The sequence below is a fragment of the Lactuca serriola genome, chromosome 7 (assembly GCF_051521515.1).
Source record: "Lactuca serriola cultivar US96UC23 chromosome 7, Lser_US96UC23_V15, whole genome shotgun sequence".
NCBI lineage: Eukaryota > Viridiplantae > Streptophyta > Magnoliopsida > Asterales > Asteraceae > Lactuca > Lactuca serriola.
In genome coordinates this window covers 5,596,873-5,617,500 of record NC_136414.1, presented here as the reverse complement: position 1 = coordinate 5,617,500, position 20,628 = coordinate 5,596,873, and positions in this window count along the sequence as shown.

Here is a 20,628-nt window from a genome sequence, read left to right as displayed (position 1 = left end):
CTACATAGAGTGGAGTGGACGAAATCATATAGGGAAGCCCTATAGATTTCGTTCATGGGCTCTAAGGAAATGAGTTTATGGGTTGCTTGTTGCCTAAGTTAGGTATTAGAGTTTCCACCTGAAAACCCTAGCAGCCACAACTATATATATATATATATATATATATATATATATATATATATATATATATATATATATATAGGACCCCATACAAGGGGAATTTTGGCCTAAGCATTCAAGAAATAAACCTCAGCCGAAATCCTTCTCTCCTAAGTCATCCTCCTTGCAGTGGGTGTTTGTGACTCCATTAGAGGTGTAAAACTTAGGGCACAAGGCTTTCAGAAGTCAAGATCAAGAAGGATTAAACTTGTTATTGTTACATAAAAAGATAGGTAAAGATTCTAACCCTAATCATATGTGATTTTCGATATATGTATGCTAGTCATAAGGTTATTGCTTTGGTATTCATATTTGTATGTTCAAATTAGAAAAAACTAGATCCAAAGCAATTAGGGTTACATGTACACCATAGGAATGATGTTATGCTCAGAACTCAACAGTAGTATCAGAGCCTAAGTCGTTTTTCTATTGAATAGATGAAAAAGTGAACGGACAAAAGATCAAAAAATCGAAAATTTTGTTGTCTGACTGATGAACCCGTCGAGTTCATGTCTGGACTCAACGAGTTGCTTGAAATCGACGAGTTCCATAGTTAACTTGACAAGTTGAGTGATCTGTTACCAGATTTTTCGATTTTTTGGCCAGTTTTTGATTTGGATAATTACCAAAACTCGTCTTTATTGCCTAAAATCGATTTTTTATGATTGGTATGCATATCCTTATCAAAATTGGTGATTAGGTGTCTAAGCCCATAACTATTATTAGTATGTACTTGACGCGATTACGAGCATGGTCCTTTTAGGTTGCCTTCACTCACGCAACTTGATAGGATGTCAAGAGGAGAGAGAGTATGATTTATTATATGAATAATAAATTGATACTCAAAATGGTTTTATTAATATATAAAAAGATTAATATATTATTTGGAAATCATATCATTTAATTAGTATTGGTCGGAAATTAATTTTGTGATCAAAAGAGACTGATTGAATAATTAGGGGACTGTTATGCAAATCATTGATAGTTGCATAATTGGGCTGATTGACTACATAGAGTGGAGTGGACGAAATCATATAGGGAAGCCCTATAGATTTCGTTCATGGGCTCTAAGGAAATGAGTTTATGGGTTGCTTGTTGCCTAAGTTAGGTATTAGAGTTTCCACCTGAAAACCCTAGCAGCCACAACTATATATATATATATATATATATATATATATATATATATATATATATAGGACCCCATAAAAGGGGAATTTTGGCCTAAGCATTCAAGAAATAAACCTCAGCCGAAATCCTTCTCTCCTAAGTCATCCTCCTTGCAGTGGGTGTTTGTGACTCCATTAGAGGTGTAAAACTTAGGGCACAAGGCTTTCAGAAGTCAAGATCAAGAAGGATTAAACTTGTTATTGTTACATAAAAAGATAGGTAAAGATTCTAACCCTAATCATATGTGATTTTCGATATATGTATGCTAGTCATAAGGTTATTGCTTTGGTATTCATATTTGTATGTTCAAATTAGAAAAAACTAGATCCAAAGCAATTAGGGTTACATGTACACCATAGGAATGATGTTATGCTCAGAACTCAACAGTAGTATCAGAGCCTAAGTCGTTTTTCTATTGAATAGATGAAAAAGTGAACGGACAAAAGATCAAAAAATCGAAAATTTTGTTGTCTGACTGATGAACCCGTCGAGTTCATGTCTGGACTCAACGAGTTGCTTGAAATCGACGAGTTCCATAGTTAACTTGACAAGTTGAGTGATCTGTTACCAGATTTTTCGATTTTTTGGCCAGTTTTTGATTTAGATAATTACCAAAACTCATCTTGATTGCCTAAAATCGATTTCTTATGATTGGTATGCATATCCTTATCAAAATTGGTGATTAGGTGTCTAAGCCCATAACTATTATTAGTATGTACTTGACGCGATTACGAGCATGGTCCTTTTGTGTTGCCTTCACTCATGCAACTTGATAGGATGTCAAGAGGAGAGAGAGTATGATTTATTATATGAATAATAAATTGATACTCAAAATGGTTTTATTAATATATAACAAGATTAATATATTATTTGGAAATCATATCATTTAATTAGTATTGGTCGGAAATTAATTTTGTGATCAAAAGAGACTGATTGAATAATTAGGGGACTGTTATGCAAATCATTGATAGTTGCATAATTGGGCTGATTGACTACATAGAGTGGAGTGGACGAAATCATATAGGGAAGCCCTATAGATTTCGTTCATGGGCTCTAAGGAAATGAGTTTATGGGTTGCTTGTTGCCTAAGTTAGGTATTAGAGTTTCCACCTGAAAACCCTAGCAGCCACAACTATATATATATATATATATATATATATATATATATATATATATATATATATATATATAGGACCCCATACAAGGGGAATTTTGGCCTAAGCATTCAAGAAATAAACCTCAGCCGAAATCCTTCTCTCCTAAGTCATCCTCCTTGCAGTGGGTGTTTGTGACTCCATTAGAGGTGTAAAACTTAGGGCACAAGGCTTTCAGAAGTCAAGATCAAGAAGGATTAAACTTGTTATTGTTACATAAAAAGAGAGGTAAAGATTCTAACCCTAATCATGTGATTTTCGATATATGTATGCTAGTCATAAGGTTATTGCTTTGGTATTCATATTTGTATGTTCAAATTAGAAAAAACTAGATCCAAAGCAATTAGGGTTACATGTACACCATAGGAATGATGTTATGCTCAGAACTCAACAGTAGTATCAGAGCCTAAGTCGTTTTTCTATTGAATAGATGAAAAAGTGAACGGACAAAAGATCAAAAAATCGAAAATTTTGTTGTCTGACTGATGAACCCGTCGAGTTCATGTCTGGACTCAACGAGTTGCTTGAAATCGACGAGTTCCATAGTTAACTTGACAAGTTGAGTGATCTGTTACCAGATTTTTCGATTTTTTGGCCAGTTTTTGATTTGGATAATTACCAAAACTCGTCTTTATTGCCTAAAATCGATTTTTTATGATTGGTATGCATATCCTTATCCAAATTGGTGATTAGGTGTCTAAGCCCATAACTATTATTAGTATGTACTTGACGCGATTACGAGCATGGTCCTTTTAGGTTGCCTTCACTCACGCAACTTGATAGGATGTCAAGAGGAGAGAGAGTATGATTTATTATATGAATAATAAATTGATACTCAAAATGGTTTTATTAATATATAACAAGATTAATATATTATTTGGAAATCATATCATTTAATTAGTATTGGTCGGAAATTAATTTTGTGATCAAAAGAGACTGATTGAATAATTAGGGGACTGTTATGCAAATCATTGATAGTTGCATAATTGGGCTGATTGACTACATAGAGTGGAGTGGACGAAATCATATAGGGAAGCCCTATAGATTTCGTTCATGGGCTCTAAGGAAATGAGTTTATGGGTTGCTTGTTGCCTAAGTTAGGTATTAGAGTTTCCACCTGAAAACCCTAGCAGCCACAACTATATATATATATATATATATATATATATATATATATATATATATATATATATATATAGGACCCCATACAAGGGGAATTTTGGCCTAAGCATTCAAGAAATAAACCTCAGCCGAAATCCTTCTCTCCTAAGTCATCCTCCTTGCAGTGGGTGTTTGTGACTCCATTAGAGGTGTAAAACTTAGGGCACAAGGCTTTCAGAAGTCAAGATCAAGAAGGATTAAACTTGTTATTGTTACATAAAAAGAGAGGTAAAGATTCTAACCCTAATCATGTGATTTTCGATATATGTATGCTAGTCATAAGGTTATTGCTTTGGTATTCATATTTGTATGTTCAAATTAGAAAAAACTAGATCCAAAGCAATTAGGGTTACATGTACACCATAGGAATGATGTTATGCTCAGAACTCAACAGTAGTATCAGAGCCTAAGTCGTTTTTCTATTGAATAGATGAAAAAGTGAACGGACAAAAGATCAAAAAATCGAAAATTTTGTTGTCTGACTGATGAACCCGTCGAGTTCATGTCTGGACTCAACGAGTTGCTTGAAATCGACGAGTTCCATAGTTAACTTGACAAGTTGAGTGATCTGTTACCAGATTTTTCGATTTTTTGGCCAGTTTTTGATTTGGATAATTACCAAAACTCGTCTTTATTGCCTAAAATCGATTTTTTATGATTGGTATGCATATCCTTATCCAAATTGGTGATTAGGTGTCTAAGCCCATAACTATTATTAGTATGTACTTGACGCGATTACGAGCATGGTCCTTTTAGGTTGCCTTCACTCACGCAACTTGATAGGATGTCAAGAGGAGAGAGAGTATGATTTATTATATGAATAATAAATTGATACTCAAAATGGTTTTATTAATATATAACAAGATTAATATATTATTTGGAAATCATATCATTTAATTAGTATTGGTCGGAAATTAATTTTGTGATCAAAAGAGACTGATTGAATAATTAGGGGACTGTTATGCAAATCATTGATAGTTGCATAATTGGGCTGATTGACTACATAGAGTGGAGTGGACGAAATCATATAGGGAAGCCCTATAGATTTCGTTCATGGGCTCTAAGGAAATGAGTTTATGGGTTGCTTGTTGCCTAAGTTAGGTATTAGAGTTTCCACCTGAAAACCCTAGCAGCCACAACTATATATATATATATATATATATATATATATATATATATATATAGGACCCCATAAAAGGGGAATTTTGGCCTAAGCATTCAAGAAATAAACCTCAGCCGAAATCCTTCTCTCCTAAGTCATCCTCCTTGCAGTGGGTGTTTGTGACTCCATTAGAGGTGTAAAACTTAGGGCACAAGGCTTTCAGAAGTCAAGATCAAGAAGGATTAAACTTGTTATTGTTACATAAAAAGATAGGTAAAGATTCTAACCCTAATCATATGTGATTTTCGATATATGTATGCTAGTCATAAGGTTATTGCTTTGGTATTCATATTTGTATGTTCAAATTAGAAAAAACTAGATCCAAAGCAATTAGGGTTACATGTACACCATAGGAATGATGTTATGCTCAGAACTCAACAGTAGTATCAGAGCCTAAGTCGTTTTTCTATTGAATAGATGAAAAAGTGAACGGACAAAAGATCAAAAAATCGAAAATTTTGTTGTCTGACTGATGAACCCGTCGAGTTCATGTCTGGACTCAACGAGTTGCTTGAAATCGACGAGTTCCATAGTTAACTTGACAAGTTGAGTGATCTGTTACCAGATTTTTCGATTTTTTGGCCAGTTTTTGATTTAGATAATTACCAAAACTCATCTTGATTGCCTAAAATCGATTTCTTATGATTGGTATGCATATCCTTATCAAAATTGGTGATTAGGTGTCTAAGCCCATAACTATTATTAGTATGTACTTGACGCGATTACGAGCATGGTCCTTTTGTGTTGCCTTCACTCATGCAACTTGATAGGATGTCAAGAGGAGAGAGAGTATGATTTATTATATGAATAATATATTGATACTCAAAATGGTTTTATTAATATATAACAAGATTAATATATTATTTGGAAATCATATCATTTAATTAGTATTGGTCGGAAATTAATTTTGTGATCAAAAGAGACTGATTGAATAATTAGGGGACTGTTATGCAAATCATTGATAGTTGCATAATTGGGCTGATTGACTACATAGAGTGGAGTGGACGAAATCATATAGGGAAGCCCTATAGATTTCGTTCATGGGCTCTAAGGAAATGAGTTTATGGGTTGCTTGTTGCCTAAGTTAGGTATTAGAGTTTCCACCTGAAAACCCTAGCAGCCACAACTATATATATATATATATATATATATATATATATATATATATATATATATATATATATATATATAGCACCCCATACAAGGGGAATTTTGGCCTAAGCATTCAAGAAATAAACCTCAGCCGAAATCCTTCTCTCCTAAGTCATCCTCCTTGCAGTGGGTGTTTGTGACTCCATTAGAGGTGTAAAACTTAGGGCACAAGGCTTTCAGAAGTCAAGATCAAGAAGGATTAAACTTGTTATTGTTACATAAAAAGAGAGGTAAAGATTCTAACCCTAATCATATGTGATTTTCGATATATGTATGCTAGTCATAAGGTTATTGCTTTGGTATTCATATTTGTATGTTCAAATTAGAAAAAACTAGATCCAAAGCAATTAGGGTTACATGTACACCATAGGAATGATGTTATGCTCAGAACTCAACAGTAGTATCAGAGCCTAAGTCGTTTTTCTATTGAATATATGAAAAAGTGAACGGACAAAAGATCAAAAAATCGAAAATTTTGTTGTCTGACTGATGAACCCGTCGAGTTCATGTCTGGACTCAACGAGTTGCTTGAAATCGACGAGTTCCATAGTTAACTTGACAAGTTGAGTGATCTGTTACCAGATTTTTCGATTTTTTGGCCAGTTTTTGATTTGGATAATTACCAAAACTCGTCTTTATTGCCTAAAATCGATTTTTTATGATTGGTATGCATATCCTTATCAAAATTGGTGATTAGGTGTCTAAGCCCATAACTATTATTAGTATGTACTTGACGCGATTACGAGCATGGTCCTTTTGTGTTGCCTTCACTCATGCAACTTGATAGGATGTCAAGAGGAGAGAGAGTATGATTTATTATATGAATAATAAATTGATACTCAAAATGGTTTTATTAATATATAACAAGATTAATATATTATTTGGAAATCATATCATTTAATTAGTATTGGTCGGAAATTAATTTTGTGATCAAAAGAGACTGATTGAATAATTAGGGGACTGTTATGCAAATCATTGATAGTTGCATAATTGGGCTGATTGACTACATAGAGTGGAGTGGACGAAATCATATAGGGAAGCCCTATAGATTTCGTTCATGGGCTCTAAGGAAATGAGTTTATGGGTTGCTTGTTGCCTAAGTTAGGTATTAGAGTTTCCACCTGAAAACCCTAGCAGCCACAACTATATATATATATATATATATATATATATATATATATATATATATATATATATATATATAGGACCCCATAAAAGGGGAATTTTGGCCTAAGCATTCAAGAAATAAACCTCAGCCGATATCCTTCTCTCCTAAGTCATCCTCCTTGCAGTGGGTGTTTGTGACTCCATTAGAGGTGTAAAACTTAGGGCACAAGGCTTTCAGAAGTCAAGATCAAGAAGGATTAAACTTGTTATTGTTACATAAAAAGAGAGGTAAAGATTCTAACCCTAATCATATGTGATTTTCGATATATGTATGCTAGTCATAAGGTTATTGCTTTGGTATTCATATTTGTATGTTCAAATTAGAAAAAACTAGATCCAAAGCAATTAGGGTTACATGTACACCATAGGAATGATGTTATGCTCAGAACTCAACAGTAGTATCAGAGCCTAAGTCGTTTTTCTATTGAATAGATGAAAAAGTGAACGGACAAAAGATCAAAAAATCGAAAATTTTGTTGTCTGACTGATGAACCCGTCGAGTTCATGTCTGGACTCAACGAGTTGCTTGAAATCGACGAGTTCCATAGTTAACTTGACAAGTTGAGTGATCTGTTACCAGATTTTTCGATTTTTTGGCCAGTTTTTGATTTAGATAATTACCAAAACTCATCTTGATTGCCTAAAATCGATTTCTTATGATTGGTATGCATATCCTTATCAAAATTGGTGATTAGGTGTCTAAGCCCATAACTATTATTAGTATGTACTTGACGCGATTACGAGTATGGTCCTTTTGTGTTGCCTTCACTCATGCAACTTGATAGGATGTCAAGAGGAGAGAGAGTATGATTTATTATATGAATAATAAATTGATACTCAAAATGGTTTTATTAATATATAACAAGATTAATATATTATTTGGAAATCATATCATTTAATTAGTATTGGTCGGAAATTAATTTTGTGATCAAAAGAGACTGATTGAATAATTAGGGGACTGTTATGCAAATCATTGATAGTTGCATAATTGGGCTGATTGACTACATAGAGTGGAGTGGACGAAATCATATAGGGAAGCCCTATAGATTTCGTTCATGGGCTCTAAGGAAATGAGTTTATGGGTTGCTTGTTGCCTAAGTTAGGTATTAGAGTTTCCACCTGAAAACCCTAGCAGCCACAACTATATATATATATATATATATATATATATATATATATATATATATATATATATATATATATATATAGGACCCCAGTCAAGGGGAATTTTGGCCTAAGCATTCAAGAAATAAACCTCAGCCGAAATCCTTCTCTCCTAAGTCATCCTCCTTGCAGTGGGTGTTTGTGACTCCATTAGAGGTGTAAAACTTAGGGCACAAGGCTTTCAGAAGTCAAGATCAAGAAGGATTAAACTTGTTATTGTTACATAAAAAGAGAGGTAAAGATTCTAACCCTAATCATATGTGATTTTCGATATATGTATGCTAGTCATAAGGTTATTGCTTTGGTATTCATATTTGTATGTTCAAATTAGAAAAAACTAGATCCAAAGCAATTAGGGTTACATGTACACCATAGGAATGATGTTATGCTCAGAACTCAACAGTAGTATCAGAGCCTAAGTCGTTTTTCTATTGAATAGATGAAAAAGTGAACGGACAAAAGATCAAAAAATCGAAAATTTTGTTGTCTGACTGATGAACCCGTCGAGTTCATGTCTGGACTCAACGAGTTGCTTGAAATCGACGAGATCCAGAGTTAACTTGACAAGTTGAGTGATCTGTTACCAGATTTTTCGATTTTTTGGCCAGTTTTTTATTTGGATAATTACCAAAACTCGTCTTTATTGCCTAAAATCGATTTTTTATGATTGGTATGCATATCCTTATCAAAATTGGTGATTAGGTGTCTAAGCCCATAACTATTATTAGTATGTACTTGACGCGATTACGAGCATGGTCCTTTTAGGTTGCCTTCACTCACGCAACTTGATAGGATGTCAAGAGGAGAGAGAGTATGATTTATTATATGAATAATAAATTGATACTCAAAATGGTTTTATTAATATATAACAAGATTAATATATTATTTGGAAATCATATCATTTAATTAGTATTGGTCGGAAATTAATTTTGTGATCAAAAGAGACTGATTGAATAATTAGGGGACTGTTATGCAAATCATTGATAGTTGCATAATTGGGCTGATTGACTACATAGAGTGGAGTGGACGAAATCATATAGGGAAGCCCTATAGATTTCGTTCATGGGCTCTAAGGAAATGAGTTTATGGGTTGCTTGTTGCCTAAGTTAGGTATTAGAGTTTCCACCTGAAAACCCTAGCAGCCACAACTATATATATATATATATATATATATATATATATATATATATATATATATATATATAGGACCCCATAAAAGGGGAATTTTGGCCTAAGCATTCAAGAAATAAACCTCAGCCGATATCCTTCTCTCCTAAGTCATCCTCCTTGCAGTGGGTGTTTGTGACTCCATTAGAGGTGTAAAACTTAGGGCACAAGGCTTTCAGAAGTCAAGATCAAGAAGGATTAAACTTGTTATTCTTACATAAAAAGAGAGGTAAAGATTCTAACCCTAATCATATGTGATTTTCGATATATGTATGCTAGTCATAAGGTTATTGCTTTGGTATTCATATTTGTATGTTCAAATTAGAAAAAACTAGATCCAAAGCAATTAGGGTTACATGTACACCATAGGAATGATGTTATGCTCAGAACTCAACAGTAGTATCAGAGCCTAAGTCGTTTTTCTATTGAATAGATGAAAAAGTGAACGGACAAAAGATCAAAAAATCGAAAATTTTGTTGTCTGACTGATGAACCCGTCGAGTTCATGTCTGGACTCAACGAGTTGCTTGAAATCGACGAGTTCCATAGTTAACTTGACAAGTTGAGTGATCTGTTACCAGATTTTTCGATTTTTTGGCCAGTTTTTGATTTAGATAATTACCAAAACTCATCTTGATTGCCTAAAATCGATTTCTTATGATTGGTATGCATATCCTTATCAAAATTGGTGATTAGGTGTCTAAGCCCATAACTATTATTAGTATGTACTTGACGCGATTACGAGCATGGTCCTTTTGTGTTGCCTTCACTCATGCAACTTGATAGGATGTCAAGAGGAGAGAGAGTATGATTTATTATATGAATAATAAAATGATACTCAAAATGGTTTTATTAATACATAACAAGATTAATATATTATTTGGAAATCATATCATTTAATTAGTATTGGTCGGAAATTAATTTTGTGATCAAAAGAGACTGATTGAATAATTAGGGGACTGTTATGCAAATCATTGATAGTTGCATAATTGGGCTGATTGACTACATAGAGTGGAGTGGACGAAATCATATAGGGAAGCCCTATAGATTTCGTTCATGGGCTCTAAGGAAATGAGTTTATGGGTTGCTTGTTGCCTAAGTTAGGTATTAGAGTTTCCACCTGAAAACCCTAGCAGCCACAACTATATATATATATATATATATATATATATATATATATATATATATATATATATATATATATATATATAGGACCCCATACAAGGGGAATTTTGGCCTAAGCATTCAAGAAATAAACCTCAGCCGAAATCCTTCTCTCCTAAGTCATCCTCCTTGCAGTGGGTGTTTGTGACTCCATTAGAGGTGTAAAACTTAGGGCACAAGGCTTTCAGAAGTCAAGATCAAGAAGGATTAAACTTGTTATTGTTACATAAAAAGAGAGGTAAAGATTCTAACCCTAATCATATGTGATTTTCGATATATGTATGCTAGTCATAAGGTTATTGCTTTGGTATTCATATTTGTATGTTCAAATTAGAAAAAACTAGATCCAAAGCAATTAGGGTTACATGTACACCATAGGAATGATGTTATGCTCAGAACTCAACAGTAGTATCAGAGCCTAAGTCGTTTTTCTATTGAATAGATGAAAAAGTGAACGGACAAAAGATCAAAAAATCGAAAATTTTGTTGTCTGACTGATGAACCCGTCGAGTTCATGTCTGGACTCAACGAGTTGCTTGAAATCGACGAGTTCCATAGTTAACTTGACAAGTTGAGTGATCTGTTACCAGATTTTTCGATTTTTTGGCCAGTTTTTGATTTAGATAATTACCAAAACTCATCTTGATTGCCTAAAATCGATTTCTTATGATTGGTATGCATATCCTTATCAAAATTGGTGATTAGGTTTCTAAGCCCATAACTATTATTAGTATGTACTTGACGCGATTACGAGCATGGTCCTTTTGTGTTGCCTTCACTCATGCAACTTGATAGGATGTCAAGAGGAGAGAGAGTATGATTTATTATATGAATAATAAATTGATACTCAAAATGGTTTTATTAATATATAACAAGATTAATATATTATTTGGAAATCATATCATTTAATTAGTATTGGTCGGAAATTAATTTTGTGATCAAAAGAGACTGATTGAATAATTAGGGGACTGTTATGCAAATCATTGATAGTTGCATAATTGGGCTGATTGACTACATAGAGTGGAGTGGACGAAATCATATAGGGAAGCCCTATAGATTTCGTTCATGGGCTCTAAGGAAATGAGTTTATGGGTTGCTTGTTGCCTAAGTTAGGTATTAGAGTTTCCACCTGAAAACCCTAGCAGCCACAACTATATATATATATATATATATATATATATATATATATATATATATATATATATATATATATATATATATAGGACCCCATACAAGGGGAATTTTGGCCTAAGCATTCAAGAAATAAACCTCAGCCGAAATCCTTCTCTCCTAAGTCATCCTCCTTGCAGTGGGTGTTTGTGACTCCATTAGAGGAGTAAAACTTAGGGCACAAGGCTTTCAGAAGTCAAGATCAAGAAGGATTAAACTTGTTATTGTTACATAAAAAGAGAGGTAAAGATTCTAACCCTAATCATATGTGATTTTCGATATATGTATGCTAGTCATAAGGTTATTGCTTTGGTATTCATATTTGTATGTTCAAATTAGAAAAAACTAGATCCAAAGCAATTAGGGTTACATGTACACCATAGGAATGATGTTATGCTCAGAACTCAACAGTAGTATCAGAGCCTAAGTCGTTTTTCTATTGAATAGATGAAAAAGTGAACGGACAAAAGATCAAAAAATCGAAAATTTTGTTGTCTGACTGATGAACCCGTCGAGTTCATGTCTGGACTCAACGAGTTGCTTGAAATCGACGAGTTCCAGAGTTAACTTGACAAGTTGAGTGATCTGTTACCAGATTTTTCGATTTTTTGGCCAGTTTTTGATTTGGATAATTACCAAAACTCGTCTTTATTGCCTAAAATCGATTTTTTATGATTGGTATGCATATCCTTATCAAAATTGGTGATTAGGTGTCTAAGCCCATAACTATTATTAGTATGTACTTGACGCGATTACGAGCATGGTCCTTTTAGGTTGCCTTCACTCACGCAACTTGATAGGATGTCAAGAGGAGAGAGAGTATGATTTATTATATGAATAATAAATTGATACTCAAAATGGTTTTATTAATACATAACAAGATTAATATATTATTTGGAAATCATATCATTTAATTAGTATTGGTCAGAAATTAATTTTGTGATCAAAAGAGACTGATTGAATAATTAGGGGACTGTTATGCAAATCATTGATAGTTGCATAATTGGGCTGATTGACTACATAGAGTGGAGTGGACGAAATCATATAGGGAAGCCCTATAGATTTCGTTCATGGGCTCTAAGGAAATGAGTTTATGGGTTGCTTGTTGCCTAAGTTAGGTATTAGAGTTTCCACCTGAAAACCCTAGCAGCCACAACTATATATATATATATATATATATATATATATATATATATATATATATATATATATATAGGACCCCATACAAGGGGAATTTTGGCCTAAGCATTCAAGAAATAAACCTCAGCCGAAATCCTTCTCTCCTAAGTCATCCTCCTTGCAGTGGGTGTTTGTGACTCCATTAGAGGAGTAAAACTTAGGGCACAAGGCTTTCAGAAGTCAAGATCAAGAAGGATTAAACTTGTTATTGTTACATAAAAAGAGAGGTAAAGATTCTAACCCTAATCATATGTGATTTTCGATATATGTATGCTAGTCATAAGGTTATTGCTTTGGTATTCATATTTGTATGTTCAAATTAGAAAAAACTAGATCCAAAGCAATTAGGGTTACATGTACACCATAGGAATGATGTTATGCTCAGAACTCAACAGTAGTATCAGAGCCTAAGTCGTTTTTCTATTGAATAGATGAAAAAGTGAACGGACAAAAGATCAAAAAATCGAAAATTTTGTTGTCTGACTGATGAACCCGTCGAGTTCATGTCTGGACTCAACGAGTTGCTTGAAATCGACGAGTTCCAGAGTTAACTTGACAAGTTGAGTGATCTGTTACCAAATTTTTCGATTTTTTGGCCAGTTTTTGATTTGGATAATTACCAAAACTCGTCTTTATTGCCTAAAATCGATTTTTTATGATTGGTATGCATATCCTTATCAAAATTGGTGATTAGGTGTCTAAGCCCATAACTATTATTAGTATGTACTTGACGCGATTACGAGCATGGTCCTTTTAGGTTGCCTTCACTCACGCAACTTGATAGGATGTCAAGAGGAGAGAGAGTATGATTTATTATATGAATAATAAATTGATACTCAAAATGGTTTTATTAATATATAACAAGATTAATATATTATTTGGAAATCATATCATTTAATTAGTATTGGTCGGAAATTAATTTTGTGATCAAAAGAGACTGATTGAATAATTAGGGGACTGTTATGCAAATCATTGATAGTTGCATAATTGGGCTGATTGACTACATAGAGTGGAGTGGACGAAATCATATAGGGAAGCCCTATAGATTTCGTTCATGGGCTCTAAGGAAATGAGTTTATGGGTTGCTTGTTGCCTAAGTTAGGTATTAGAGTTTCCACCTGAAAACCCTAGCAGCCACAACTATATATATATATATATATATATATATATATATAGGACCCCATACAAGGGGAATTTTGGCCTAAGCATTCAAGAAATAAACCTCAGCCGAAATCCTTCTCTCCTAAGTCATCCTCCTTGCAGTGGGTGTTTGTGACTCCATTAGAGGTGTAAAACTTAGGGCACAAGGCTTTCAGAAGTCAAGATCAAGAAGGATTAAACTTGTTATTGTTACATAAAAAGAGAGGTAAAGATTCTAACCCTAATCATATGTGATTTTCGATATATGTATGCTAGTCATAAGGTTATTGCTTTGGTATTCATATTTGTATGTTCAAATTAGAAAAAACTAGATCCAAAGCAATTAGGGTTACATGTACACCATAGGAATGATGTTATGCTCAGAACTCAACAGTAGTATCAGAGCCTAAGTCGTTTTTCTATTGAATAGATGAAAAAGTGAACGGACAAAAGATCAAAAAATCGAAAATTTTGTTGTCTGACTGATGAACCCGTCGAGTTCATGTCTGGACTCAACGAGTTGCTTGAAATCGACGAGTTCTAGAGTTAACTTGACAAGTTGAGTGATCTGTTACCAGATTTTTCGATTTTTTGGCCAGTTTTTGATTTGGATAATTACCAAAACTCGTCTTTATTGCCTAAAATCGATTTTTTATGATTGGTATGCATATCCTTATCAAAATTGGTGATTAGGTGTCTAAGCCCATAACTATTATTAGTATGTACTTGACGCGATTACGAGCATGGTCCTTTTAGGTTGTCTTCACTCACGCAACTTGATAGGATGTCAAGAGGAGAGAGAGTATGATTTATTATATGAATAATAAATTGATACTCAAAATGGTTTTATTAATATATAACAAGATTAATATATTATTTGGAAATCATATCATATAATTAGTATTGGTCGGAAATTAATTTTGTGATCAAAAGAGACTGAATAATTAGGGGACTGTTATGCAAATCATTGATAGTTGCATAATTGGGCTGATTGACTACATAGAGTGGAGTGGACGAAATCATATAGGGAAGCCCTATAGATTTCGTTCATGGGCTCTAAGGAAATGAGTTTATGGGTTGCTTGTTGCCTAAGTTAGGTATTAGAGTTTCCACCTGAAAACCCTAGCAGCCACAACTATATATATATATATATATATATATATATATATATATGTATATATATATATATATATATATATAGGACCCCATACAAGGGGAATTTTGGCCTAAGCATTCAAGAAATAAACCTCAGCCGAAATCCTTCTCTCCTAAGTCATCCTCCTTGCAGTGGGTGTTTGTGACTCCATTAGAGGTGTAAAACTTAGGGCACAAGGCTTTCAGAAGTCAAGATCAAGAAGGATTAAACTTGTTATTGTTACATAAAAAGAGAGGTAAAGATTCTAACCCTAATCATATGTGATTTTCGATATATGTATGCTAGTCATAAGGTTATTGCTTTGGTATTCATATTTGTATGTTCAAATTAGAAAAAACTAGATCCAAAGCAATTAGGGTTACATGTACACCATAGGAATGATGTTATGCTCAGAACTCAACAGTAGTATCAGAGCCTAAGTCGTTTTTCTATCGAATAGATGAAAAGGTGAACGGACAAAAGATCAAAAAATCGAAAATTTTGTTGTCTGACTGATGAACCCGTCGAGTTCATGTCTGGACTCAACGAGTTGCTTGAAATCGACGAGTTCCATAGTTAACTTGACAAGTTGAGTGATCTGTTACCAGATTTTTCGATTTTTTGGCCAGTTTTTGATTTAGATAATTACCAAAACTCATCTTGATTGCCTAAAATCGATTTCTTATGATTGGTATGCATATCCTTATCAAAATTGGTGATTAGGTGTCTAAGCCCATAACTATTATTAGTATGTACTTGACGCGATTACGAGCATGGTCCTTTTGTGTTGCCTTCACTCATGCAACTTGATAGGATGTCAAGAGGAGAGAGAGTATGATTTATTATATGAATAATAAATTGATACTCAAAATGGTTTTATTAATACATAACAAGATTAATATATTATTTGGAAATCATATCATTTAATTAGTATTGGTCGGAAATTAATTTTGTGATCAAAAGAGACTGATTGAATAATTAGGGGACTGTTATGCAAATCATTGATAGTTGCATAATTGGGCTGATTGACTACATAGAGTGGAGTGGACGAAATCATATAGGGAAGCCCTATAGATTTCGTTCATGGGCTCTAAGGAAATGAGTTTATGGGTTGCTTGTTGCCTAAGTTAGGTATTAGAGTTTCCACCTGAAAACCCTAGCAGCCACAACTATATATATATATATATATATATATATATATATATATATATATATATATAGGACCCCATACAAGGGGAATTTTGGCCTAAGCATTCAAGAAATAAACCTCAGCCGAAATCCTTCTCTCCTAAGTCATCCTCCTTGCAGTGGGTGTTTGTGACTCCATTAGAGGTGTAAAACTTAGGGCACAAGGCTTTCAGAAGTCAAGATCAAGAAGGATTAAACTTGTTATTGTTACATAAAAAGAGAGGTAAAGATTCTAACCCTAATCATATGTGATTTTCGATATATGTATGCTAGTCATAAGGTTATTGCTTTGGTATTCATATTTGTATGTTCAAATTAGAAAAAACTAGATCCACAGCAATTAGGGTTACATGTACACCATAGGAATGATGTTATGCTCAGAACTCAACAGTAGTATCAGAGCCTAAGTCGTTTTTCTATTGAATAGATGAAAAAGTGAACGGACAAAAGATCAAAAAATCGAAAATTTTGTTGTCTGACTGATGAACCCGTCGAGTTCATGTCTGGACTCAACGAGTTGCTTGAAATCGACGAGTTCCATAGTTAACTTGACAAGTTGAGTGATCTGTTACCATATTTTTCGATTTTTTGGCCAGTTTTTGATTTAGATAATTACCAAAACTCGTCTTTATTGCCTAAAATCGATTTTTTATGATTGGTATGCATATCCTTATCAAAATTGGTGATTAGGTGTCTAAGCCCATAACTATTATTAGTATGTACTTGACGCGATTACGAGCATGGTTCTTTTGGGTTGCCTTCACTAATGCAACTTGATAGGATGTCAAGAGGAGAGAGAGTATGATTTATTATATGAATAATAAATTGATACTCAAAATGGTTTTATTAATATATAACAAGATTAATATATTATTTGGAAATCATATCATTTAATTAGTATTGGTCGGAAATTAATTTTGTGATCAAAAGAGACTGATTGAATAATTAGGGGACTGTTATGCAAATCATTGATAGTTGCATAATTGGGCTGATTGACTACATAGAGTGGAGTGGACGAAATCATATAGGGAAGCCCTATAGATTTCGTTCATGGGCTCTAAGGAAATGAGTTTATGGGTTGCTTGTTGCCTAAGTTAGGTATTAGAGTTTCCACCTGAAAACCCTAGCAGCCACAACTATATATATATATATATATATATATATATATATATATATATATATATATATATATATATATAGGACCCCATACAAGGGGAATTTTGGCCTAAGCATTCAAGAAATAAACCTCAGCCGAAATCCTTCTCTCCTAAGTCATCCTCCTTGCAGTGGGTGTTTGTGACTCCATTAGAGGTGTAAAACTTAGGGCACAAGGCTTTCAGAAGTCAAGATCAAGAAGGATTAAACTTGTTATTGTTACATAAAAAGAGAGGTAAAGATTCTAACCCTAATCATATGTGATTTTCGATATATGTATGCTAGTCATAAGGTTATTGCTTTGGTATTCATATTTGTATGTTCAAATTAGAAAAAACTAGATCCAAAGCAATTAGGGTTACATGTACACCATAGGAATGATGTTATGCTCAGAACTCAACAGTAGTATCAGAGCCTAAGTCGTTTTTCTATTGAATAGATGAAAAAGTGAACGGACAAAAGATCAAAAAATCGAAAATTTTGTTGTCTGACTGATGAACCCGTCGAGTTCATGTCTGGACTCAACGAGTTGCTTGAAATCGACGAGTTCCAGAGTTAACTTGACAAGTTGAGTGATCTGTTACCAGATTTTTCGATTTTTGGCCAGTTTTTGATTTGGATAATTACCAAAACTCGTCTTTATTGCCTAAAATCGATTTTTTATGATTGGTATGCATATCCTTATCAAAATTGGTGATTAGGTGTCTAAGTCCATAACTATTATTAGTATGTACTTGACGCGATTACGAGCATGGTCCTTTTAGGTTGCCTTCACTCACGCAACTTGATAGGATGTCAAGAGGAGAGAGAGTATGATTTATTATATGAATAATAAATTGATACTCAAAATGGTTTTATTAATATATAACAAGATTAATATATTATTTGGAAATCATATCATTTAATTAGTATTGGTCGGAAATTAATTTTGTGATCAAAAGAGACTGATTGAATAATTAGGGGACTGTTATGCAAATCATTGATAGTTGCATAATTGGGCTGATTGACTACATAGAGTGGAGTGGACGAAATCATATAGGGAAGCCCTATAGATTTCGTTCATGGGCTCTAAGGAAATGAGTTTATGGGTTGCTTGTTGCCTAAGTTAGGTATTAGAGTTTCCACCTGAAAACCCTAGCAGCCACAACTATATATATATATATATATATATATATATATATATATATATATATATATATATATATATATATATAGGACCCCATACAAGGGGAATTTTGGCCTAAGCATTCAAGAAATAAACCTCAGCCGAAATCCTTCTCTCCTAAGTCATCCTCCTTGCAGTGGGTGTTTGTGACTCCATTAGAGGTGTAAAACTTAGGGCACAAGGCTTTCAGAAGTCAAGATCAAGAAGGATTAAACTTGTTATTGTTACATAAAAAGAGAGGTAAAGATTCTAACCCTAATCATATGTGATTTTCGATATATGTATGCTAGTCATAAGGTTATTGCTTTGGTATTCATATTTGTATGTTCAAATTAGAAAAAACTAGATCCACAGCAATTAGGGTTACATGTACACCATAGGAATGATGTTATGCTCAGAACTCAACAGTAGTATCAGAGCCTAAGTCGTTTTTCTATTGAATAGATGAAAAAGTGAACGGACAAAAGATCAAAAAATCGAAAATTTTGTTGTCTGACTGATGAACCCGTCGAGTTCATGTCTGGACTCAACGAGTTGCTTGAAATCGACGAGTTCCATAGTTAACTTGACAAGTTGAGTGATCTGTTACCAGATTTTTCGATTTTTTGGCCAGTTTTTGATTTGGATAATTACCAAAACTCGTCTTTATTGCCTAAAATCGATTTTTTATGATTGGTATGCATATCCTTATCCAAATTGGTGATTAGGTGTCTAAGCCCATAACTATTATTAGTATGTACTTGACGCGATTACGAGCATGGTCCTTTTAGGTTGCCTTCACTCACGCAACTTGATAGGATGTCAAGAGGAGAGAGAGAGTATGATTTATTATATGAATAATAAATTGATACTCAAAATGGTTTTATTAATATATAACAAGATTAATATATTATTTGGAAATCATATCATTTAATTAGTATTGGTCGGAAATTAATTTTGTGATCAAAAGAGACTGATTGAATAATTAGGGGACTGTTATGCAAATCATTGATAGTTGCATAATTGGGCTGATTGACTACATAGAGTGGAGTGGACGAAATCATATAGGGAAGCCCTATAGATTTCGTTCATGGGCTCTAAGGAAATGAGTTTATGGGTCGCTTGTTGCCTAAGTTTGGTATTAGAGTTTCCACCTGAAAACCCTAGCAGCCACAACTATATATATATATATATATATATATATATATATATATATATATATATATATATATAGGACCCCATACAAGGGGAATTTTGGCCTAAGCATTCAAGAAATAAACCTCAGCCGAAATCCTTCTCTCCTAAGTCATCCTCCTTGCAGTGGGTGTTTGTGACTCCATTAGAGGTGTAAAACTTAGGGCACTAGGCTTTCAGAAGTCAAGATCAAGAAGGATTAAACTTGTTATTGTTACATAAAAAGAGAGGTAAAGATTCTAACCCTAATCATATGTGATTTTCGATATATGTATGCTAGTCATAAGGTTATTGCTTTGGTATTCATATTTGTATGTTCAAATTAGAAAAAACTAGATCCAAAGCAATTAGGGTTACATGTACACCATAGGAATGATGTTATGCTCAGAACTCAACAGTAGTATCAGAGCCTAAGTCGTTTTTCTATTGAATAGATGAAAAGGTGAACGGACAAAAGATCAAAAAATCGAAAATTTTGTTGTCTGACTGATGAACCCGTCGAGTTCATGTCTGGACTCAACGAGTTGCTTGAAATCGACGAGTTCCATAGTTAACTTGACAAGTTGAGTGATCTGTTACCAGATTTTTCGATTTTTTGGCCAGTTTTTGATTTAGATAATTACCAAAACTCGTCTTTATTGCCTAAAATCGATTTTTTATGATTGGTATGCATATCCTTATCAAAATTGGTGATTAGGTGTCTAAG